The sequence below is a fragment of the Pristiophorus japonicus genome, chromosome 14 (assembly GCF_044704955.1).
Source record: "Pristiophorus japonicus isolate sPriJap1 chromosome 14, sPriJap1.hap1, whole genome shotgun sequence".
In the NCBI taxonomy this organism is placed as follows: domain Eukaryota; kingdom Metazoa; phylum Chordata; class Chondrichthyes; family Pristiophoridae; genus Pristiophorus; species Pristiophorus japonicus.
Window position 1 is genome coordinate 26,062,837 of NC_091990.1, and position 26,487 is coordinate 26,089,323.

Genomic DNA, 26,487 nt, shown 5'->3' on the forward strand with positions numbered 1-26,487 from the left:
CGGCATCACCAGCAGTGCGGCACTCCCTCAGTACTGCACTGCACTGTCAGCCTAGATTTATGTGCTCAAGTCCCTGGAGTGGGATTTGAACCTAGAAACTTCTGACTCAGAGGTCAAGTGTGCTACCCACGCATCTTTTGTTTCTTAACTTGCCCCATTACCATCTCCTTTAGCCTCTGTACCATTATCCCTTTTGTTTCTTAATCTCTTCTGCTTTCCACCCTATCACAGACCTTCCCTTTCGTTCTTTTCTCACCTCCCCCTTTGCTTGCCCCTACACCTGCTTGCAAAGCTGTTACATCTCTAACTTTTTCCAGTTCTGACAAAGGGTCATCGATCTGAAACGTTAACTCTGTTTCTCTCTCCACAGATGCTGCCTGACCTGCTGAATATTTCCAGCATTTTCTGTTTTTATTTCAGATTTCCAGCATCCGCAGTATTTTGCTTTTGTGTAGTCTGTTTTTGTGCTGTAAATATTATGTGAAAGGATCTTGGCGTAGCCTGGAGACAAACGGGACCAGATCGAGGGCCGCCTACCGTGGATTCAGCTGTTCCCCAACTGCACAGCACGTCCCAGAGTTCAACATGGAACAGGAGCTGAAGGGCAGGACCCAACAGCGACCGGACATCACACAGGGGCAAGGAATACAGCTCCCTCCCCGCAGAGGAATATTGACACCCCATAATACAGGTCTCCAGCTCAGCGCATCTTCCTCATGGTTGTACCTGTCCTCAGGCTCTCCGCTCACATTATGCCAGACACCCAGTTCTATAATGTGCTCCAGGGTTCTGGTCTCTGAACCTGAAATCAGGGAGAAATCTCCCAAAGTGTGATTCAAATCCAGAGTCTCTAGTTCTGTGATTGCAGCCCTGAAGCTTCAATTACAATTAACACACAGGCTCCAAAAAGGCCCAATATTAAAAGCAAACTTGATTTTTTACAAAACAATCCTTTGGTGAAACACCTATTGACAAGAAACTGCGAGACAACACTGCGTGACTTAATATACAGACATCCTCGATATCCAGTTCTATTTAATAGAGGGACACCGAATGTCATCGCAGTAGTTCCCTGCTGCGACCATCCCATTCAACAGTCAGCAGTTGGAGAATCAATGTTCCTGCTGATTTTTTTTGGATGCGCGGCCCCTTTAACTGCGTGGCGCATTCAAATTTCCGCTCGTGTGCGTTTTTTCCATTGTGAAGCTGCTGAGCGGCCTGCGCGGGAACTCCAGAGCTGCGTGGCCGCCCACGGTCTGTGATAGGGTGGAGGGCAGGAGGGATTAAATGACATAAGGGGTGATGGTGTGAGACAAAAGGGGACAATAAAGAATCAAAAGATGGGTCGCGAGGAGGTGTAAATGGTTGCAGTAGAACCACTACTAGCAGCTGCTGCCTGAGAATATGGGAGCAGTAGTTATGATCTGAAGTTGTTCAACTCAATGTTGAGTCTAGAAGACTGCAAAGTGCCTAAACGAAAGATGAGGTGCTGGTCCTTGAGCTGCATTGGCACAGTGTAGGAGGTCAAAGACAAAGGTCAGAGTGGGATTGGAGAATTAAAATGGCAGCAACTGGGAGCTAAGGGTCAGGTTTGCAGATCTGCATCTGGTTTCGCCAACGTAGGAGAGACGGCATTGTGAGTATACTAAATTGAGAAAAATGCAAGTAATTTGCTGTTTCACCTGGAGGGTGTGTTTGGGGCTCTGGATGGTGGGAAGGGAGGAGGTGAAAGGGCAGGTGTTGCTTCTCCTGCGCTTGAATGGCAAGGTGCCGTGGGAAGGGGAGGAATGATGGAAGAGTGGATCAGTGTGACAGGGAAGGAAGGGTCCCTTCGGAATGCTGAAAGGGGAGGGGAAGTGAAGATATGTTTGGTGGTGACATCGTGATGGAGTGGTGGAAATGGTAACGGATGATCTGTTGAATGTGGAGGGTGGTGAGCAGGAAGGCGAGGACAAGTGGGACCCTATCGTGGATCTGGGAGGGAAAGTGGTGAGGGCGCAATGATGGGGAATAGAACGGTCCACTCTTCCATCACTTGAGCAGTGAGAGATCCTATCCCATTGAATAGCCTATCGCACTGAATGAGGTGCAATGGTCTATCTCGCCAAGTCCCTGCTGAGCATGGATGGAGGGATAACTGGTTCCATTTATTAGAGGGGAAATCCCTTGTCCCACTGAGAGGTAGCCTAATCCACGGATTGAGGTGGGGGGGGGTGTATAGCTTATGTATTGAGTCGGGTTGAGTTGGCGAATGGTTTGTGTTGTTAAGTGGGGAAGTGGAATTGATAGCTCTGATTTTTCCCGTCTCAAAGTGGGTTGCCCTTTTCCATTGAACAAATGGAGAGAACAGTCTATCCCTTTGAGCAGAGGAGGATTTTGGCCTATCCCAGTGAATAGAGGGCTGTCTGTCTCATTGAGTGATGGGGAAATGGCCTGTGTTGCAGATTGGAGGGAAATCTATCCATTGAGTGATTTGGGATCAATCTCATTGAGTAGAGAGGGGAATGGTCAGGTCTGTCTCACTGATTGAAGGACATATGGCAGTGGGACAGTGGTAAATGCCGTTGACTGCAGAGGGAACAGCCTCTTCCATTAAATTAATATATATTTGTAAAGTTGCCAGGTTTGCTTCCTGCTTTGTAGATTATCTCATTACCCTAGAAAGGGCAAAATACCACAAGACAGATGACGCCCGTCTGTAATGATGTCTCCACCGTTCTCCTCTATTCATATCAGAAGACGATAAACCTTTCATCAACAGGCCACACAATTTCAGGACTGTGCTAAACCAAGGATGGTTACACTAAGAATCAGGAACTCCAACTCCCAATAAACATTGGAACTTTCTTTGATTAAAGCTGATTTAGTATAAAGTTATAAAAATGTTCAAAAATAGATCTGTTTACAAATTGAATTCAGAAGTATTATACTGTGATAACTTTGGTGTTGAAAAGCATCTCAAGGTGCTTCACAGAAGTACAATCAAAACATGGATGTTGAACTAAAGGGGACAATAGATGGGGTGACCAAAAGCCTGGTCAAAAAGATGGGTTTTAAAGAGGGTCTGAAAGGAGAAAGGGGGAAATTGTGGGGCCGGGGGTGGGGGGGGGAGAAGGCAAAGGGAGAGGTTTGCACAGAGGCCAAAGTCAGAGGAACTGAGAGTCAGGAGGGAGTAGTAGGACGTTACAGAGATAGGGAGGGGCAAGGCCAGGGAGGGATTTAAACACAAGGATGAGAATTTTAAATGAGGCATTGGGGAATTGGAAGCCAGCAAAGGTCAGCAACGAATGTCAGAGAGGATGGGATGCTGGGCAAGCAGGACTTGGTACGGGACAGGATATGGGATACGGGACAGGATATGGGCAGCAGAGTTTTGGATGGGCTGAATTTAAATAAGTGCATTGAAATAGTCAAATCTGGAGGTGACAAAGGCAGGGATGAGGGTTTCATCAGCAGATGAGCTGAGGCAGGGGCGGAGACGGGCGATGTTCCCGAGGTGGGAGTAGGCGGTCTTTGTGATTTAGAAGATATGGAGTTGGAAGCTCAGCTCTGTGCCAAATAAGATGCCAATGCTGGATGTCGTCAGCCAGGAGAGGAATGGAATCGGTGACAAGGGTATGAAGCTTTTGGTCAGGACCACAGACTATGCTGGAGAAAATTGCACCTCATGCAATTTCAGACAAGCAGTCTGCTAACACAGAGGCAGTGCAGCGACCGAGAGGTGGTGGAGAGATGGAGTTGGGTACAAGCAGAGGTAATGGTGTGGGGCGGGAAGGAAAATCATTGCTGGGGAAGATCTGGCTGCGATTGGATAGGCAAGTGTAGAATCAAATGGGGCCAGCCCTACTGTGTTGGACAACGGTAGAGAGACATTGGAGGAGGATGGTTTGGACAACCACGTCAAAGGGTGCAGAGAGGTTGACGGGAATGAAGGATAACGTATCATGGTCACAATAACAGAAGGTGTCATCTATGTCTTTGGTTAGCACTATTTCAGTGCTGTGGCAGGGGCAGAAACCCAATTGGAGAGATTCAAAGAAGCAGGTGCGGGAGGGACTGCGATGGATTTGGGAGACGATAAAGTTGTATTCGATAACGCTCCTGTGAAGTGCCTTGAGATGTTTTATCGCATTAAAGGCGCTATATATATGCAAGTTGTTGTTGTGCCAGCTCCATACTGGAACTATGCACTGTAATCCCGTTTCCCCACTCTTTCACCGTATCCTCTAATATTTTTGTCCAAGTCTTTATCTAATTGCTTTAGATGTTGCAAATGACTTTCAACAGCATGTTGTAGCAATGGGTTCCATATTCTTATAACCCACGTCCATTTGTGAAAAGGATTCTTCTGAATTATTGACATCCACTCATTTCGTGCCTTAAACCTTCTCCCCACCAGTCCTGATACGAGCAGACCTTTTCTCCAGCCAGTCAAATATGACAGGATTTTCTTCAGTTTCCACGCAAAGATTGTAACAAGAATACCAGGCCTGTCTGAGACATCTGAGCTGTGATTTAGAGAGTTTATACATCTATGGCTTAGAGCTGTGTAACTCGATATGGGATCAGTCCATACATGTGCAAAGGGTAAAATTCTTTATAAAATCAAACAGGACCTGCTGATGTCTGGAGCTAAGTGTTCCAGCACCCTGCTGCTACCTGGAGTGAAGTGTTCAAGCACAATCTTTTGCTATCAGGAGTGGATTGTTGTAGCACCTTGGTGCTGTCTGGAGCGAAGTGTTCCAGCACTTGGCTGAGATCTGGAGCAGTGAGGAGCACTGTCTACTGCTATCTGGAGCAGGCGAGATGGAACTTTGTGTTGTTCGTTCAGTGCAATTTTATGGAATTTGCACTCTGATAGACCAGTCACACTGCCGTTTTTGTTAATAAGTGATTCCAACTTCTAATTAACACACACTGTAATTCGCGTATCAAATTACCCAAAGTATATCAATTCAAGTCTATTTTTCCCCTTTGAAAGACCATATAAACAAAACCACGAGAAGCTGCTTTGTTTGGGTTTAGCTGCAACCTTTTGCAAAGCTGTGATTAAAAAGTTCCTAGGCAATTAGCAAATGATCCCCAAGGTTGGGTAACTTCACTGTATAGAATAACACATGAAAAATGAACACTTGCCAGAGATCCGGGTGCCTGTTCCCTGACAATAGGCAGCACCTAAGGGAGAGGAGGATTCGAGAGGTTAACCCCAGGCTTGGTATGTTCTGAGCTGCACAGCTTTATTTTGCTGCTCCTCTTTTCTCCAGCTCTGACACTAAATCCCAATGGTAGTTGTGAAGAAGGTCATGACAATAATCCATTGCTTTATCCCCTTTCTTGATCACACAAGTCATTAACTCCCTTACTTTTTCCTCAATTATGCTGCGGTCCAGTACTTTGGACACATTGTATTGATTAATGAAACCTTTCACTTTCAAGCCGTTTAAGATCGAGTCAATCTCTGTCAGTCTCTCAATCAGCTCTGCTTCATGTTTCTGGATGAAGTGTGGTGACCTCATCACTGGAGATACTGTAAAAGATAACAAACTAAATTGTAGGCACCCAAATGTTAAACATTCAAATCTCCACAATTTGCCTACAGACTAAAATTCTTTAACTGCTCCATTTGAGAATGAGCTTACATTCTGTCAGTATTCCAGTCCAGCCCCTGTGTTGCTGTTGGATAATCACTCCAATTTTGAAGAGACAGGGAAAACACCACGCCCCTCAGACCAATAGTTGTAACTACAGCATAGAATGTACAGCTCAGAAACAGGCCATTCGGCCCAACAGGTCCATGCTGGTGTTTATGTTCCACACGAGTCTCCTCCCATCCCTCATCATCAAACCCCATCAACATATCCTGCTGTTCCTTTCTCCCTCATGTCCATATCTAGCTTCCTTCTGCATGTTCCTCAGTGCCTCTATATCCATTTTATAATATGGGATCAGTACTGTGCACAGTACTCCAAGGGTGCTTGAATCAGCGTTCTGTGCAATTTTAACATAACTTTTCTGTTTTTCAATTCTATCCCTCTCAAAATGTTTTCTTTGATTTTTTTTTTATGGCCTTATTAACCTATGTCGCTGCTTTCAGTCATTTTTATCTGTACCCCTAGATCCCTTTGCTCCTCGACCCCATTTTGACACTTATTTTCCAAGGAGTATGTGGCCTCCTTATTCTCCCTACCTAAATGCATCACCTCACACTTATTTATATTTATATATATCCTGCTGTTCCTTTCTCCCTCATGTCCATATCTAGCTTCCCCTTAAATGCATCTACGATAATCACCTCAACTACTCCTTGTGATGGCGAGTTCCATATCCTAACCACTCTCTGGGTAAAGAAGTTTCTCCTGAATTAGCTATTGGATTTATTAGTGACTATCTTATATTTATGGCCCCTAGTTCTTGTCTCTCCACAAGTGGCAACATCTTCTCTACATCTACCCTATCAAATCCTTTCATAAGCTTAAAGCTCTATCAGGTCACCCCTCAGCCTTCCCTTTTCTTGAGAAAAGAGCCCGCGCTTGTTCAATCTTTCCTGATGGGTACAACCGCTCAATTCTGGTATTGTCCTTCTGCACGTTCTACAGTGTCTCTAAATCCATTTTGTAATATAGGATCTGTACTGCGCACAGTACTCCAAGTGTGGTTGTATCAGGGTTCGGTACATGTTTAATATAACTTCTGTTTTTCAATTCTATGCCTCTAGAAATACATGGTTTGATTTCTTTTTAATGACCTTATTAACCTGTGTCACTGCTTTCAGTGATTTTTATCTGTATCCCTAGATCCCTTTGCTCCTCGACCCCATTTTGACTCTTATTTTCCAAGGAGTATGTGGGCTCCTTATTCTTCCTACCTAAATGCATCACCTCACACTTATTTATATTGAAATGTATTTGCCATTTAAATGCCCATTCTGCAAGTTTATTAATGTCTCCATTGTATTTGCTCTGACGATGCCAGCTTCCATACCAGTGCTTCTGATACGTCTTCCCTTTTCCTCAACCGAGGATTCCCCTCCACTGTGGTCGACAGGGCCCTCGACCATGTCTGGCCGTTTTCCCGGATTTCTGCTCTCACTCTTACCCCTCCCTCCCAGAACCACGATAGGGTTCCCCTTGTCCTCACCTTCCACCCCCACTAGCCTCCACATTCAACAGATCATCCTGCGCCTATATGCACGAGTGTGTACTCGCACCATTCGCCTTCGTTTTCTGAATGGGCCTAGTGTGAGCATGTACAATTCCCCCTTCATCATTCACACTGGCAATGTCCTGATAGGATCATCACAATTCCTCTTCAAATATAAAAACTGGAATCAAAAAGCAAGAGCTTTTGAGTATAAAACGGTTGATGATCAGGCTGCTAATGACCTCACTGCTGAAGAGGTGAGCGACTGTCCAGACTGACCCGGAAGCACCCAGATTCCATCCCTAGTCTCGCCTTATGGATCTCAACCATATTGTTACTATATAAATGGCCTCAGCATTCCCGGACAAGGTTCCAGGTCCTCATCATTGCTCAGTGACCACAACTGGATGGGCACATTGTTAAATTTACAGCACTGTTGGTGGCCATTCAGCCTATCGCATGTGCCAGGGCAAGGCCTTGAACTGGAGGTGAGAATTCCAAACCCATTTTCATGTATCTTTTTAGAATCTTCCTTTTCAAACTCTTACTCAATTACCTTTTAAATAACGGTATTGTCTCTGCCTCCATGGCCATATGTGATCCACATCCCTTATTCTAATAACCCTCTGTGTGAATAGCATTTCTTCTGACTTCTCCCTTTGACCTTTTAGTGCCTCTGTTACTGATGGAAACAATTTATATTTACCTTCTCAAAACTCTTCAGAAGTTTGAAATCATCTTTTAGATCCCTCTTATGCTTCTCTGTCTCTGTGAAAAAAGATCCAAATTTTTGATGCTTTGTTGAGAACTAAAACCTCTCATTTCTGGTATAATTCTAGTAATTCACTATCTTCTTTCCATGGTTCGAATAGCCTTTCCTATTAACCAGGGTGAGCCCTGTTTGTTCCATGTGAGCTTTGTTCTGTCTGGAGTCGGCAGTCAGAATGGCTCGAATTGCATTTTGCAATGTAACTGATTACGTTGGCAAGGAGGATCTAATTATACATTCCAAACAAACTGCTGGGTGTGTCTTGTCCTCCAAGGGGACCAATCAGAGCTATAAATGTAGCACATAAACATGTCTAGTAATCACAGTGGAGAAAGAATGCGAGAGGGGGCGAGGGGGCGAGGGGGGCAGGCCGGGGCGAGAGGGTGGACGGAGGCAGGCTGGGGCGAGGGGGGGGCCGGGGCGAGAGAAGAGGGGGGCCGGGGCGAGAGAGCGGGGTCGGCGGGCGAGAGAGGCGGGAGGCCCGGGGTGAGAGAAGAGGGGGGCTGGGGAGAGAGTGTGGGTGGGGCCGGGGCGAGAGAAGAGGGGGCCGCGGCGAGAAAGGCGGGAGGCCCGCGGTGAGAGACGAGGGGGGCTAGGTAGAGAGTGTGGGGGGGGCCGGGGCGAGAGAAGAGGGGGCCGCGGCGAGAGAGGCGGGAGGCCCGGGGTGAGAGAAGAGGGGGGGCCGGGGCGAGAGAAGAAGGAGCCGGGGTGAGAGTGGGGGGGGGAGCCGGGGTGAGAGTGGGGGGGGGGGCCGGGGCGAGAGAGGCAGGCGGCCCGGGGCGAGAGAGGTGGGGGGCCCGGGGCGAGAGAAGAGGGGGGCCAGGGCGAGAGAGTGGGGTGGGGGGGCGGGCGAGAGAGGCGGGAGGCCCGGGGTGAGAGAAGAGGGGGGCTGAGGAGAGAGTGTGGGGGGGCCGGGGAGAGAGAGTGGGGGGGGCAGGGACGAGAGAAGAGGGGGCCGCGGCGAGAGAGGCGGGAGGCCCGGGGTGAGAGAAGAGGGGGGCCGGGGCGAGAGAAGAAGGGGCCGGGGTGAGAGTGGGGGGGGGGGGCCGGGGCGAGAGAGGCAGGCGGCCCGGGGCGAGAGAGGTGGGGGGCCCGGGGCGAGAGAAGAGGGGGGCCGGGGCGAGAGAGTGGGGTGGGGGGGCGGGCGAGAGAGGCGGGAGGCCCGGGGTGAGAGAAGAGGGGGGCTGAGGAGAGAGTGTGGGGGGGCCGGGGAGAGAGAGTGGGGGGGGCAGGGACGAGAGAAGAGGGGGCCGCGGCGAGAGAGGCGGGAGGCCCGGGGTGAGAGAAGAGGGGGGCCGGGGCGAGAGAAGAAGGGGCCGGGGTGAGAGTGGGGGGGGCCGGGGTGAGAGTGGAGGGCCGGGGCGAGAGAGGCAGGCGGCCCGGGGCGAGAGAGGTGGGGGGCCCGGGGCGAGAGAAGAGGGGGGCCGGGGCGAGAGAGTGGGGTGGGGGGCGGGCGAGAGAGGCGGGAGGCCCGGGGTGAGAGAAGAGGGGGGCTGGGGAGAGAGTGTGCGGGGGCCGGGGAGAGAGAGTGGGGGGGGCCGAGGCGAGAAAAGAGGGGGCCGCGGCGAGAGAGGCGGGAGGCCCGGGGTGAGAGAAGAGAGGGGCCGGGGCGAGAGAAGACGGGGCCGGGGTGAGAGTGGGGGGGGCCGGGGTGAGAGTGGAGGGCCGGGGCGAGAGAGGCAGGCGGCCCGGGGCGAGAGAGGTGGGGGGGCGAGAGGGGGAGAGCAGAGACAGCGAGCGGGGGCGAGGATGAGGATGGGCGAGCGCCGGAGGGGGCGAGGGCACTTAGAGACAGCGAGAGAGAGCGAGTGCATGGGTGAGGGCGAGAGAGAACAAGTGGACAAGCGAGCACGAGAGAGCAAGCACGTGGGCGAGAGCGCAAGCGTGCGGCCAAGAGAGAGCGAGTACGCGAGCGATCAGAGAGCGAACCCAAGAAAGGGCGAGTGCGAGAAAGAGAATGGCCCTGAAATTCTGGCCTCCCTGGGACCGTACGGAATGTGTACAGATCCTGGAAGACATCGCAAGAGCCGGTTTTCGGAGCGCAATGCGCATGCACCGAAAACCGACTTTTCCAATCTGTCAAGTTTCTGGCTTGACAGATTGCATGCATCCCGGGGAGAAGGATATTCGCACAGCAGGGATTGGGCTATTTGCCCGTCTCTTGCCCAGCGAATGTCCTTAAAACTCTTGCGCCTGGTAAAAGCAGGCTCATAGCTTACTTTTACCAGCGTCAGAGTTTTAAAACATATCAAAATAAAACTTAAAAATACATATTTATGTTAAAAACCCTGCCCACTCAGGTAATTTTATTTTAAACCATAATTAAAACTTTTTCATAAAAAATCGGCAAATATTTTTTTTTCAAAAACATTTCTATCAACTTTAATTTCTATAATGTATTTATGTGAGGTGTTTTAAAAAAAAATGTATGTAGTGTTTGGGTCTGTATCTCATACGAAACTCCTATTACTATGAATGAGGAAATATTTTTCCGTGATTGGGTGTCCAGGCCCACGCGACTCCTACAGATGTCCCAACGTGAACGCACTCCGTTGCGCAAGAAGAGGAGGCCTCGAGTCCGGAATCTCTGATGAGCATTCGAGCAAAAGGTAAGTGCGCATCTGTTCTCCTATATTTGGCTGAACGCCCGCGGGAAGCAGAAACAGGGATTTCAGGTCCATTAGCTTGATATCCTGCAATGACAATGGACAAAATGATACAGACACAAAGGAAATTTGCTTTTGAGAGGAATCTCACTGAAATTGGCAAAATATATTTTTACTGAAAGAGTTTTATTTAGTAACCTGGTCTCCCTCGATGAGGGTGTCGTAAATCTGTTATCCCAGCACCGGGTGCAAGCAAATTGCGTGAAAACAAGAACATATTTAGTTAATGTTTTTTTGCTAAATACGCAGTTTAGTTTTATGATTATGAGGGATATTTTCACATTCTGGGTAGATTTTAACATGGAAACAAAGAAAATCCACTCTCCTACACTGTACTCGTCCTCACACATCTGATTCCAAGTCAGGAAATACCTTCTGCTGCTAATATTTTTAGTACAATAGTTCTATTTTTTTAGTAAATCGTAATCATCTCTTATTCAGTTTCTAATAAGAGTTGCTGTCACCATGGCTTGTTAGTTAGAAAATGCTAATTAGGTAATTCGTTCACTAATCAATTGGATATTTTCCAACTTGGCCCCTTCTCCTTTCTGACAACAGTCTGCCAACACTCACCGTCGAGGCTCATACAAAAGCAACAACCACAAGACAAGATCTGGGAGTGAAAACCGTATCTCATCAAGAAGCCATTACCTTCTAGGAGGGGATAAAAAAAACTGGAGGAAAGCAAAATGTTATCTGCAGCTAACAACTGAAGCAAATAATCGACAATGTTGGGAAAATCAGAAGTGAAGCTATCCAGGAAGATTTTGGTTCATTCCCACGTGGGAAACCCACGTGATACGTGGAGTTGGGGAAAGAGAAGGAAGTTAACTTGACAATCGACTATGATAAACTCTCCAGGGACACAAAACTCAACTCCCACTTGCTTGAGACTGACTCAATAATCAAAACCCATTAATTTATCCAATAAAAGCTCACGAAGTAACTTATACTTCTCTCATCAACGAGTTGTTTGAGTCAATACCGTGAGCTTCCAGAATGATATCTCCTTCCTTTTGAAGGATGCTTTGTAAACTCAAGTCTCCATCAATTAGAAGTGGTGAATCTTCAAAAATAAAGTAGGTGTATATGATAAACAGCGGTTCTTTGTAATGGCCGATAATAATAACTTTATGCTCACATTCTCAGGGTGGTTTAGATAACAGATTATAGTGTTTTTCACTCACCACTTTGCTTGTGTGTGAGAATAAAGTTTCAATCAGGAATCACCTTCTCCACAGCTTCACGGATCTCACTGTAGGTGATCTCATTGTGAACTCTTGTGACACAACGTTTCATTTCATTTGCTCTGATGTACAAGTACTCTATCATAGAACAACACAAATTACAAAGTTATAAGAGTTAAATCTTTCAAAGTGAGGGGACAAATTTATGAAGCTGTAAAAATGTGCGTGGAAGCCTAGGTTTTATAAATAGGGTATAGAAGCAAAGAGGTAAAGCTTTGACTGTATAAGTCATTGGTTAGACTGCAGTTGGAATATCCTGTCCAGTTTTGGGCATCTTACTTTAGAAAGGATGTCAAGACTATGGAGAGTGTGCAGAAGAGATTCACTAAGGGCCGAATGGCCTACTCCTGCACCTATTTTCTGAAGTGCCTTTAAACTGTGTGTCTGTATCTGATTGTCCAGGTAATGAAAATGTGTCAAAGGCTTATGTGAGGTCAAAGAAGGTAATGTACAAGGGTTGGTGCACTTCCCTGCATTTCCCATGTATCTGTCGCCCGGTGAAGATCATGTCCATTGTGCCCCTTAGTGGGCGGAATCCGCATCGTCAACCGTGAGGGTTTATGGAGCGTCCTCCTCAGATTCGGCTTCCCTCAAAGGTTTGTCACCATCCTCTGCCTGCTCCACGATGACATGCAGGCCATGATCCTGACCAACGGATCCACCACAGACCCATTCCACATTCGGACCGGGGTCAAGCAGGGCTGCATCATCGCACCAACGCTCTTCTCGATCTTCCTTGCTCTAATACTCCATCTCACCCTCAGCAAGCTCCCCGGTGGAGTGGAGCTAAATTACAGGACAAACGGGAATCTGTTCAACCTCGGCCGCCTCAAGGCCATATCCAAGGTCGTCTTAAGCTCTGTCACCAAATTACAGTACGCTTGCGTCTGCGCACACTCGGAGACCAAATTCCAAGCCATCGTCAACACCTTCACCGAGGCATATGAGAGCATGGGCCTTACACTAAACATCCGTAAGACAAAGATCCTCTACCAACCTACCCCTGCCACACAGCACTGTCCCCCTCGGTTATCAAAATCCATGACGAGGCCTTGGACAATATGGACCATTTTCCATACCTCAGGAGCCTGTCATCAAGGGCACACATCGACGACGAGGTCCAACATTGCCTTCGGTCACCTGAGGAAGAGAGTGTTTGAAGACCAGGACCTCAAACCCGGCACCAAGCTCATGTTCTGCAGAGCAGTAGTGATACCCGCCTCCTATATGGCTCAGAGACATGGACTATGTACAGCAGGCACCTCAAAACACTGGAGAAGTACGACCAACATTGCCTCCGCAAGATCCTGTAAATCCATTGGCAGGATAGGCGCACCAACATCGGTGTTCTCGCTCAGGCCAATAGCCCCAGCATTGAAGCATTGACCACACTCGACCAGCTCCACTGAACAGGCCACATCGTCCGCAGGCCTGACATGAGACTCCCAAAACAAGTGCTCTACTCGGAGCTCCGACACGGCAAGTGAGCCCCAGGTAGGCAGAGGGAACGCCTCAAGGACAGCCTCAAAGCCTCCTTGAAAAAGTGAAACATCCCCATTGACACCTGGGAATCCCTGGCCCAAGACCGCCCAAAGTGGAGGAAAAGCATCTGAGAAAGCACTGAACAGCTCGAGTCTCTTCGCCGAGAGTAAGCTGAAGCCAAGCGTCGACAGCGGAAGGAGTGCGCGGCAACTGTACAGGAACAGAAACTGCTTCCACTCCATTAATGTGCAGCTCGTGTGTGACAACATGCATCACATCATGTCAGTTGATGCAAGATATTTTGGGAGAACCCATGATGCGTTCATCCTATGCGGGAGCATTGTATCTGCCATGTTTCAGCAGCAGCCAGAAGGGCAGAGCTGGCTACTGGGAGACAAAGGGTACGGTCTCCCCACCTGGCTCATGACGCCCCTACGCGTAACCCGGATGAAAGCTGACTGGGAATACAACATGTTGCCCATTGCAACGCGCAGCATAATAGAGAAGACCATTGGCATCTTGAAACAGCGTTTCCGATGCCTGGACCATTCCGGAGGCTACTTGCTATACTTACCCTGAGATTGTCAGTCAGTTCACTGTTGTTTGCTGCATGCTGCATAACTTAGCAATCATGATGCAGCAGCAGATAGTAGTAGAAGACCCACCTGAAGTGAGAGTGGCTGATGATGATGAGGAAGATGCAGATGATGAGGAGGAGGTGGACAAGGAAGCCATGCAACTACCTGAACCCAGAGCATGATGGCGGAGGAGGGCGGGCCGTCATGACCCTTTAACGATTGCTCGAGCCTTGCACCAGCAGCTCATCCGTGAACACTTTGCTGCCTGAAGGCTCAGCGGCAACTATTCCACATGGACCAATTTTACTGTTTGGACCTGTTCCGTAATGTTGTGTTGTGTTAGTGGAACAAATAATGGAAATGATTCTTGTTTACTTCAAAAGTTGTGTTAATAATCGATAAAATGTAAATGATTCAGTTATAATTTGAAATATATTTTATTAAAAAGTTTAATATTTGTTTGTACTTAACTTTAATAAACATATTCTTGCATCAGACTTTAAAGTTTTCACTTAAGATCACTTACAAACTCTAAGATCACTAACTTTTAAACTTGTAAATGTGCATAGCTTACAAAAAACTTTTAATTTGAGAACAGTTACAACAATAATAACAGTAGCAAAGAAAGGCTGCAACCATTTCTCCTCCACCTTATTCTAAGACCGCCCGCTGCGCTTGGTCTTGGTGACTCCACCACCCCTACCCGCAGGCAATGGCGCAGTGTTTATCGGATTGGTACCAAGCTTATTCTTTCCAACATCTCGGGTAATGCGCACCTATTGGTGGAGGGCGGGGGGGAGGAGGCAGGCAGCAATGTGGAGGGTCCGGCTTGGGTATCTTCAGAGGCTGGTCTGGGATTGGAATGGGAGTGGCAGTTGATTCTGTCAATGGGTGCGGGGTCTGGGCGTGTTCCCTTATTGCAACAGCTAACTCCAATATTCCTTCCCGCATGTTCACCGACAGTGTCTCACCTACCTGTGACATGCCCTCCTTCATGTTGAGGAACAGTGCATCAGCTACCTGCGACATTCCCGCCCTCATGTGCACTGGCATGGTTTCAGCTGATTGAGATATTCCCTCCCTTAAGTACCTGGACAGTCTTCCCATTTCCCGTGTGATTGCTGTTACTTCTCCCGACAGTCCTGATACCTCATCACCCACCCCACTGGTGGTGTCCAGGATTGATCGCGTAAGGTCAATGCTCCCCGCACTCATTGCCATCATGTGAACCACATCTATTAGATCCTGCACCTCAGGAGCGTGCGGTCGAGCTCTCTTTCCCCTCCTCACCCTGGGTGTGGCTCGTAGCATCCCACTGGGACCTGCAGCCTCGGAAGGTGGGGCCCTGGGTGTGCCTCGCTGCACCCCACCACTGGGGCCCGCAGCCTCGGATGGTGGGAAATCCAACCAATAATCAAACCACCAATCACGGAAGGGGCTGGCACCTCAATGGGCGGCACCTGCACCTCCTCCAAAGTGAGTACAACAATGGGCACTTCATCCATCCCCTCCCACTCCCCCTCACTCACATGCTCTTGGTCTGGAAGGTGGGATTTGAAGGTGTTCTCCTCTTCAGGCTCGACCTCGTCTGAATCTTCTTCAGCCTCGTCAGGGTTGGCCTCAAGTTCTTCAAAATCTAACAGAACACACAAATGGTTAGCAGCAGAGAAGGGGGCGGGGTGGGTGGCATGAGTAGGCTCACACAGCACAGGCAGCAGGCTGATTTGAGGGACCGCGATGAATGATAGCACACTGCATCAACCAAAACGTAGCTGACGGAGACATCCCCATGAACCGAAGCATGGCTAGTGCAGTACTTAACATTTAGCAAAGCCAGATGTGGAATTAGCAGGACTTACCCTCTCCATTGAGTGTGGGCTCAGCTTGTGCAGTGGTGGTTGCTTTTCTCCAGGCAGGACCCATCAAAGCAGCGACCCTCTCTTCCAAGGGTGTCAGTGGGTGCAGATTTGCCGGGCCTCCTCCTGTTAAAGTTCTTTCTCATTTATTGTATGCCACTTTCCTCTGCAAAGATGAAAATATAACTGTTTAGAGAGGGTGTCTTTCTGCTGGGTGGGACATATACAGATGGTCACATTTATATTTGCAATTCCATTGAAAAATGAAAATATTACTTACACTAATTATTTGACCAAGTTTCCGCCGCTTCTTTTTACACTAGCCTCCAGACCTCGGGGTGGTCATTATTGCGCAGTAATCTTCTTCAAGTTGATTCCAGCGTTTCTTCATTTCTTTGGGTGGAACTTTTATGTGACCTCTGCTGGTGTCCAGCTCCTGCCACCTGCCCTCAATTACAGTAACTAGTGCCTCCACTTCATCCTGTAAGGAATTCTTGGTCCTGGCACCACGTTGCATTTGTATTGCAGCTCTGATTTTTCGAATGATAATTACAGTTCTCACACAGCACTCGACATCCTCACACACACAACTGGCTCTTTAAAAATGGCCGATTGCAGACCGGGAGCTGTACTGCGCACGCGCGCCCATAAGAATCACGTCAAAAACGTCTTTTTTTCCCGCGAATGCGCAGAAGGGGCAACAGCATTTTTTCAGCGCAGACAGTAGGCTCCACCCCCCGAGGCTACTGGACAGGCTGCACGGCGCGAAGTTTGAAAAATACAGCGGGGAAACTTGGCACATTTATTTTTAGAGTAGTTCTGGCCTAGAAAAACGGGCGTAACTCTGGCAACACGCTAATAAATGGCTTTGGGCAAAATTGAGCCCAATGAGGGGGTTCGACAAGGTGGATGTAGATATTTCCACTCATAGGGGAAACTAAAACTAGGGGGCATAGTCACAGAACAAGGGGCCGCCCATTTAAATGAGATGAGGAGGAATTTCTTCTCTCAGAGAGTTGTAAATCTGTGGAATTCTCTGCCCCAGAGAGCTGTGGAGGCTGAGTCATTGAATATATTAAGGCGGAGATATAAACATTTTTGAACGATAAGCATATAAAGGGTTATGGGGAGTGGGCAGGGAAGTGGAGCCGAGTCCATGATCAGATCAGCCATGATCCTAGTAAATGGCTGAGCAGGCTCAAGGGGTCAAATGGCCCACTCCTGCTCCTGCTCCTATTTCTTATGTTCTTATGTAATACAGATTTAGGGTCAGCTTCCACGTTTATGCTGATGACACCCAGTTCGATCTCTCCACCGCCCCACTTGACCTTTCCTCTTATCAGACTGTTGGTCCAACAACCAGTACTGGATGAACTGCAATTTCCTCCAGTTAAACATCGGGAAGAGTGAAGCCATTGTCTTCAGCCCCCGTCAACAAACGCTACCCTTGTCGATTCCATCCCTCTACCCAGCCACTGTCTCAGTCTGAACCAGACAGTTTGCAGCCTCTGCATCTTATTTGATCCAGAGATAATCTTCAGGCCTCATATTCTCTTCATCACAAAGATAACCTACTTCAACCTCCGTAACATCATCCATCTATGCCTCTGCCTTCATCCATATGCCACTGAAACCCTCATCCATTCCTCCGTCACCGACTCTGGCCTTCTGCGCATACCCCTTCACCCAAACATTGGCGGCAGTACCTTCAGTTGCTTAGACATTCCCTCCCTAAATCCCTGCACATATCTTTCTCCCTCCCCTCCTTTTAGACCCTCTCCTTCAAGCCCAACTCTTTGACCAAGCTTATGGTCACCCCATCCATTTTTTCAATCACACCTCTCTGAAGCACATTACAATGTTTTTCTACATCAAAGGCACTGTATAAATTCAAATTGTTATCATTGTTGAATAAAGATATTAGTGATTTGCTTACTAAACATCTGGCCTGCGAGGCAATATTCAGCATTATGATTCTGGTGTGAGATTATATTAATCCCGATTATTGAAAGGGGATAACTGTTAGCTCCCTGGGTATGCAACTCTGCAAACACAGAGTACAGAAAAGGTGCAGCTACTGGGTCTTAGAGGCACTGGCAGAAGACAGTTTATACAATCCCAGAACTATAATATACTCCGTGCATGAAATGACTTTACACTGAGAACAAATATAAAGCATACCTCCATTTTCAGCACTCAACGTTGACTTGGAAAGCTTCTCCTTTATCTTAATGTTTTTCTCATTTTCCACCAGTTCTAACACAAGAGGCCATGTTTCCCACTCCTTCATGTTTAATTTTATCTCAAAGTTTGTCAATGTTTCTTCAGCATTGTCCACAAATAGGAATTCTTCAGTTTCCTAATTGCAAAAATAATGATCAAATTGTAAAATAAATGTGTGTCTTCACAAAAACATTCAATCATGGTGAACCCCTAACCAAGGCCACGAATGACCAAGTCTTTTGGATCGTGCTGTTATCACAAGGGATGATGATAAAAAAGCCAAATCTAATTAATGAAGCCTTCATCCTTCATTAAATGTCTGATAACAGTGAGGAAGATGTCCTGAATGCTCGAAGTTAAAGAAGCACAAGGTCAGTGACAGACATTTCCCATTACACAGGCCAACCTACGTGACTACACTTCATATATCCAAGTTTGTGTTATAATGACTTGAAGAGTTTGCCCTTGGAAAGTGTGAATGTGGCAAGAATTTCAATTGTATATTGCATTGTAAATGTGTGCCCTACTCAAGTTTAGGATTGCATGAGATTGAATAAATAGTTGTGAATCTGTGTGGGTCTTGGCAGTGGTAAGCAGTACGTGAACTGGTTGACAGCAACACCTTATGGTCTGCAATCTTGGGCCATCTACCCGATAATTGGAAGTGTCGGAAATTCTTTCCTTCCCAGATTCCTTAAAATGCATCACCTTCTTTTGCATCTGTTCCCAGGTTGTGGAAGTGGTGCACACAGTGTTGCCCCTGGAAGTGGTGTACAGCTGACCTCTGGGGACTGTACCTTGAAGTGCCAAACAAAGAAAACATTCATTGCACCCACCCCATGGAGCTACACATCCATTTTGATAGACATCAAAAATGGGACTGGTGCTGATGGCTTGCACACAGACCCCCGTTTCTTGGCTCCACATCGGGTCTCCTTTCACTTTGCTCCTGCCTCACACCCCAGCCTGGCTAAGGCTGAATATTTAAAATTCATTTTGATGGCCAAACCAATATTTGTCCCCATATGCATCCACTTACCTTTAATGTGTACATCCTTTTGAATTTGAACCAGTACCCAGATTTTATATTTCCCCCATCAGCAGTGATCGACACCTGGGAACCAGCATCACCTTGAGTATCAGCCTGAAATCAATATAGGAGCGGCCAACTGGCTTGTAGAGTAGAAAATACGCTTTCGATGATGTCAGATTTCAAAACATCTTCACAAGGGTCACAAAGGGTGAGCAGGAATTCACTAACACAACAGCATGCATTTCAGTTACAGTAAGTGGGACAAGAAGTTCCAGATTTTCATCCTTAATGTGTCCGACTCGAACTGTCACAAAATAAAGTCTAAAAATGTAAATATTTACATGCCATTTTAGGGCATACTTCCAAATATTACACTATAAATATTTTAGGGTCCTATATGGAAAAAAGCCTAAATCTAGTTGACATGGACTCGTAGTGCAAATTGCGTGCATTGATTGTAAGTAAACAGTTGGTCTCACTCAGAAAGGCCGCAGCACGGTTGATATGGGAAATGACAAATATTCCCCAGGCACTCAGTCTACCAAGCATTCGGCAAGTGGACTCGTTCTTATGAAGTTGGTCATACTGCTCAGAAAAACAAATCCCCTCACTGATCTAAACAATTTTTCCTTCATGATTCTAGACGTTGTACAAGTTTCTGGTGAAGGAGGTCTACGACTCCTTGGGGGATCTGATATTTACTGACTCTGCACTTGAAGCCGCGATGTTCAGCTTGGTCAAAAAGAGCAGCAGCATCGTCCGAGCCTGGCCACAGATGTACCGGCACCAGCAGGAGCTCTCCTCAGGAGCAATATTGTTAGGTCAGAATGCTGGGAGCTCTAATTGTCCCGATACGCCAAGGCCCGTCTCCCCGGCAACATAGCAAGGCCCGGCACCCCCCGACACACCAAGGCCAACATCACCCCCCCCCCCCCAAAACATACCAAGGCCCGCACCCCACCCCCCCCTTCGACATACCAAGTGCCCACCACTCCCCCCCGGATGCAGCAAGGCCCCGACCTCCCCGACACACCATGGGCCCAACCGTACAGACATTATAGAATTTGAATTTTACAGAAGAAGGCCATTCGGCCTATCATACTTGTGCTAGCTCTCAAAGTGCTATTCATTCTTTCCCTGCCTCAAGAAGATTGGAAAAATGCAGAGTTGAAGGGCATGTGTTTTATTCATGCCGATAGATAGATTAGTTTAACAACAGTATATCTGAGGAGAGCCCCCACAGAGTCATAGTCCTCCTCATCAGAAATTTGTACAATGTCTAGAATCATTAAGAAAAAATTGTTTACATCAGTGAGGGATTTGTTTTTCTGAAGTCTTAGAAATTCGTGCCATACAAGTGACTTAAAACTTAACTAAATGACAATAAAAGTTGTCCACCTTCGTTCAAGATATGTTTTTAAATTCTCAAATGGTAGAGACACCTCAATGTCCCAAATTAGAATACGGAAAAAGTCAGTCAGGGTCAGTCTCTGTAAATATATTGTTTGTACTGAATACTGATCATTTGTCTGTTTTATAGTCTGAATATAATACTACAACCATTGTCAACAAATGGCGTATTCCGGCTTCCCATTCTATTTAAACTTTTTCACAAAGAAATTGAGGATGCAACTAGGTTGAATCTTTCATAAAAAAAGTTAAATTGAGTTCTTTCGATATCAAAGACAACAGAAGCTGTTGGGGACAAATTCATTGATCCTGCACTGCCAATGGGATGCTTGACTGCACCAGAGGACAGGTTGTAGACAGAGACACACCCCAGGGTTGATTCTGTGCCCTGCGTTCCTGTCAAGTGAGGCTCCCGGTAGGGAGTACACAAAATAAAACCCAGGTTCAGTTACAATTACAGTCTTTCCCCCATGGGTTTCCTTTTGTGAACTGGAAACCAGAGTATGAAATAGTTGCTAAGTACAAGAGGATTATATAATGTGGTAAAATGTCACAGATCACACACCAACACATAAACAAACAGATATTACAGTACATTCATAACATAGAATTTATAAGACTACCTCTTGGTTTTGGTCTAGAAGAAAATTAGACCGTTGTGCAACAAATAAATCCGGGGACATCACTGCAGAGAGAGCACGGAGACTTTCCCCCAGGAACGATGCACTTACAGATTCCTCTGTGGAGTAAAAGGTCAGCTACAGTGAACACCATAGTTCCAACCAACACAAACTTCATCAAGAAACAGCTAGAAATGTTCACTGAGTCAGTTCCTCTTGATGCACTTGGTGAAATTAGTCAATGTTTTTAAAAACATTTTCAGCGCACACCTAGCGAGGGACAGTTGCGTTAGGACATACGGAGCAGCCAAATCAACCATTATAATATTAATAAAATTGCCATCAATAACCCGTAGTCCAACCGTCCAGCTGAGCAGCCTTTAAACTGGAGTGCTAATAGAGGCATTAAGGGGTAAAGAAACCTGCTTCACTGAGGAGACCCTTCAGGTGATAGTTCAGCAGAAGGAAAAGCCGAAATGCCCTTGACAACTATACATAGAAACATAGAAAATAGGTGCAGGAGTAGGCCATTCGGCCCTTCTAGCCTGCACCGCCATTCAATGAGTTCATGGCTGAACATTCAACTTCAGTACCCCATTCCTGCTTTCTCGCCATACCCCTTGATCCCCCTAGTAGTAAGGACCTCATCTAACTCCTTTTTGAATATATTTAGTGAATTGGCCTCAACAACTTTCTGTGGTAGAGAATTCCACAGGTTCACCACTCTCTGGGTGAAGAAGTTTCTCCTCATCTCGGTCCTAAATGGCTTACCCCTTATCCTTAGACTGTGACCCCTGGTTCTGGACTTCCCCAACATTGGGAACATTCTTCCTGCATCTAACCTGTCGAACCCCGTCAGAATTTTAAACGTTTCTATGAGGTCCCCTCTCATTCTTCTGAACTCCAGTGAATACAAGCCCAGTTGATCCAGTCTTTCTTGATAGGTCAGTCCCGCCATCCCGGGAATCAGTCTGGTGAACCTTCGCTGCACTCCCTCAATAGCAAGAATGTCCTTCCTCAAGTTAGGAGACCAAAACTGTACACAATACTCCAGGTGTGGCCTCACCAATGCCCTGTACAATTGTAGCAACACCTCCCTGCCCCTGTACTCAAATCCCCTTGCTATGAAGGCCAACATGCCATTTGCTTTCTTAACCGCCTGCTGCACCTGCATGCCAACCTTCAATGACTGATGTACCATGACACCCAGGTCTCTTTGCACCTCCCCTTTTCCTAATCTGTCACCATTCAGATAATAGTCTGTCTCTCTGTTTTTACCACCAAAGTGGATAACCTCACATTTATCCACATTATACTTCATCTGCCATGCATTTGCCCACTCACCTAACCTATCCAAGTCGCTCTGCAGCCTTAAAGCATCCTCCTCGCAGCTCACACTGCCACCCAACTTAGTGTCATCCGCAAATTTGGAGATACTACATTTAATCCCCTCGTCTAAATCATTAATGTACAGTGTAAACAGCTGGGGCCCCAGCACAGAACCTTGCGATACCCCACTAGTCACTGCCTGCCATTCTGAAAAGTACCCATTTACTCCTACTCTTTGCTTCCTGTCTGACAATCAGTTCTCAATCCATGTCAGTACACTACCCCCAATCCCATGTGCTCTAACTTTGCACATCAATCTCTTGTGTGGTACCTTGTCGAACGCCTTCTGAAAGTCCAAATATACCACATCAACTGGTTCTCCCTTGTCCGCTCTACTGGAAACATCCTCAAAAAATTCCAGAAGATTTGTCAAGCATGATTTCCCTTTCACAAATCCATGCTGACTTGGACCTATCATGTCACCTCTTTCCAAATGCACTGCTATGACATCCTTAATAATTGATTCCATCATTTTACCCACGACCGATGTCAGGCTGACCGGTCTATAATTCCCTGTTTTCTCTCTCCCTCCTTTTTTAAAAAGTGGGGTTACATTGGCTACCCTCCACTCTATAGGAACTGATCCAGAGTCAATGGAATGTTGGAAAATGACTGTCAATGCATCCACTATTTCCAAGGCCACCTCCTTAAGTACTCTGGGATGCAGTCCATCAGGCCCTGGGGATTTATCGGCCTTCAATCCCATCAATTTCCCCAACACAATTTCCCGGCTAATAAGGATTTCCCTCAGTTCCTCCTCCTTACTAGACCCCCCATCCCCTTTTATAACCGGAAGGTTGTTCGTGTTCTCCTTCGTGAATACCGAACCAAAGTACTTGTTCAATTGGTCCGCCATTTCTTTGTTCCCCGTTATGACTTCCCCTGATTCTGACTGCAGGGGACCTACGTTTGTCTTTACTAACCTTTTTTTCTTTACATATCTATAGAAACTTTTGCAATCCGTCTTAATGTTCCCTGCAAGCTTCTTCTCATGCTCCATTTTCCCTGCCCTAATCAAACCCTTTGTCCTCCTCTGCTGAGTTCTAAATTTCTCCCAGTCCCCAGGTTCGCTGCTATTTCTGGCCAATTTGTATGCCACTTCCTTGGCTTTAATACTATCCCTGATTTCCATTGATAGCCACGGTTGAGCCACCTTCCCTTTTTTATTTTTATGCCAGACAGGAATGTACAATTGTTGTAGTTCATCCATGCGGTCTCTAAATGTCTGCCATTGCCCATCCACAGTCAACCCCTTAAGTATCATTCGCCAATCCATCCCAGCCAATTCACGCCTCATACCTTCAAAGTTCGCCTTCTTTAAGTTCTGGACCATGGTCTCTGAATTAACTGTTTCATTCTCCATCCCAATGCAGAATTCCACCATATTATGGTCACTCTTCCCCAAGGGGCCTCGCACAACGAGATTGCTAATTAATCCTCTCTCATTACATAACACCCAGTCTAAGATGGCCTCCCCCCTAGTTGGTTCCTTGACATATTGGTCTAAAAAACCATCCCTTATGCACTCCAGGAAATCCTCCTCCACCGTATTGCTTCCAGTTTGGTTAGCCCAATGTATGTGCATATTAAAGTCACCCATTATAACTGCTGCACCTTTATTGCACGCACCCCTAATTTCATGTTTGATGCCCTCCCCAACATCACTACTACTGTTTGGAGGTCTGTACACAACTCCCACTAATGTTTTTTGCCCTTTGGTGTTCTGCAGCTCTACCCATATAGATTCCACATCATCCAAGCTAATGTCCTTCCTAACTATTGCCTTAATCTCCTCCTTAACCAGCAATGCTACCCCACCTCCTTTTCCTTTTATTCTATCCTTCCTGAATGTTGAATACCCCTGGATGTTGAGTTCCCAGCCCTGATCATCTTGGAGCCACGTCTCCGTAATCCCAATCACATCATATTTGTTAACATCTATTTGCACAGTTAATTCATCCACCTTATTGCAGATACTCCTTGCATTAAGACACAAAGCCTTTAGGCTTGTTTTTTTAACATCCTCTGTCCTTTTAGAATTTTGCTGTACAATGGCCCTTTTTGTTCTTTGCCTTGGGTTTCTCTGCCCTCCACTTTTCCTCATCTCCTTTCTGTCTTTTGCTTTTGCCTCCTTTTTGTTTCCCTCTATCTCCCTGCATTGGTTCCCATCCCCCTGCCATATTAGTTTAACTCCTCCCCAACAGCACTAGCAAACACTCCCCCGAAGACATTGGTTCCGATTCTGCCCAGGTGCAGTCCGTCCGGATTGTACTGGTCCCACCTCCCCCAGAACCGGTTCCAATGCCCCAGGAATTTGAATCCCTCCCTGCTGCACCATTGCTCAAGCCACGTATTCATCTGAGTATTGACTGTCACTCATCATCCATTACTGAAAAGAGGGTAGTATGACTGACAGAGGAGCAGGCAGCCCATCTTCAAGATACAAGACATGAGTTCCAATCCCACCATGGTAGCTGGGGAATTTTAATTCAGTTAATTAAGTATATCTGGAATAAAAAGCTCGTCTCAGTAATAGTGAACATGAAACTACCGGATTGTCGTAAAAAAACATCTGATTCACTAATGTCCTTTAGGGAAGAAAATCTGCTGTCCTTACCTGGTCTGGCCTATTTGTCCAGACCCACAGCATGTGCTTGACTCCTAACTGCCCTCTGAAATGGCCTAGCGAGACATGGTACTCAGTTGTACCTGTACCAAACTGCTATGAAAAACATTAATAAGAATAAAACCTGATGGACAACCCGGCATCGATCCCGGCTTTGGACATGACAATGGCACACCCAGCCCAGTCAACCCTGCAAAGTCCTCCTCACTAACAACTGGGGGCTTGTGCCAAAACTGGGAGAGTTGTCCCACAGATTAGTCAAGCAACAGCCTCACATCGCCATACTCACAGAATCATAACTTTCATCGGCGGGACAGACCCACCAGAGGTGGTGGTACGGGAGGGAGTGGCGCCCCGTACTCAACATTGACTTCGAACCCAATGAAGTCTCATGGCTTCACGTCAAGCATGGACAAGGAAACCTCCTGCTGCTTACCTACCGCCCTCCCTCAGCTGATGAATCAGTACTCCTCCATGTTGAACACCACTTGGAAGAAGCACTGAGGGTAGCAAGGGCACAGAATGTACTCTGGGTGGGGAACTTCAATGTCCATCAGCAAGAGTGGCTCGGTAGTACCACTGCAGACCGAGCTGGCTGAGTCCTGAAGGACATAGCTGCCAGATTGGACAGGTGGTGAGAGAACCAACACGAGTGAAAATGCTACTTGACCTCGTCCTCACCAATCTACCTGTCGCAGATGACAGCATTGGTAGCAGTGACCACTGCACAGTCCTTGTGGAGACGAAGTCCCATCTTTACACTGAGGAAACCCTCCATCATGTTGTGTGGCACCACCGCTGTGCTAAATAGGATAGATTCAGAACAGATCTAGCAGCTCAAACTAGGCATCCATGTGGCGCTGTGGGCAATCAGAATTGTATTCCAAAACAATGTGTAACCTCATGGCCTGGCATATCCTTCACTCTACCATCAAGCCAGGACCAACCCTGGGTCATTGAGGAGTGTAGAAGAGCATGCCAGGAGCAGCACCAGGCATATCTAAAAATGAGGTGCCAACCTAGTAAAGCTGCAACACAGGACTACATACATGCTAAACATAAAGCGGCATATTATAGACACAGCTAGGTGATCCTACAACCAACGGATCAGATCAAAGCTGTGCAGTCCCCCCACATCCAGTCGTGAATAGCGGTAGACAATTAAACAACTAACGGGAGGAGGAAGCTCTGTGAATATCCCCATCCTCAATGATGGCGGAGCCCAGAACTCCAGAAGTGCCGAATGGATGATCCATCTCGGCCTCCTCCTGAGGTCCCAACCATCACAGAAGCCAGTCTTCACCCAATTCGAATCACTCCATGTGATATCAAGAAATGGCTAAGCGCATTCGATAGATCAAAGGCTATGGACCTTGCAACACCCCAGCTGTTGTGCTGAAGATTTGTGTTCCAGAACTAGCCGCGCCTTTAGCCAAGCTTTCCAGTAC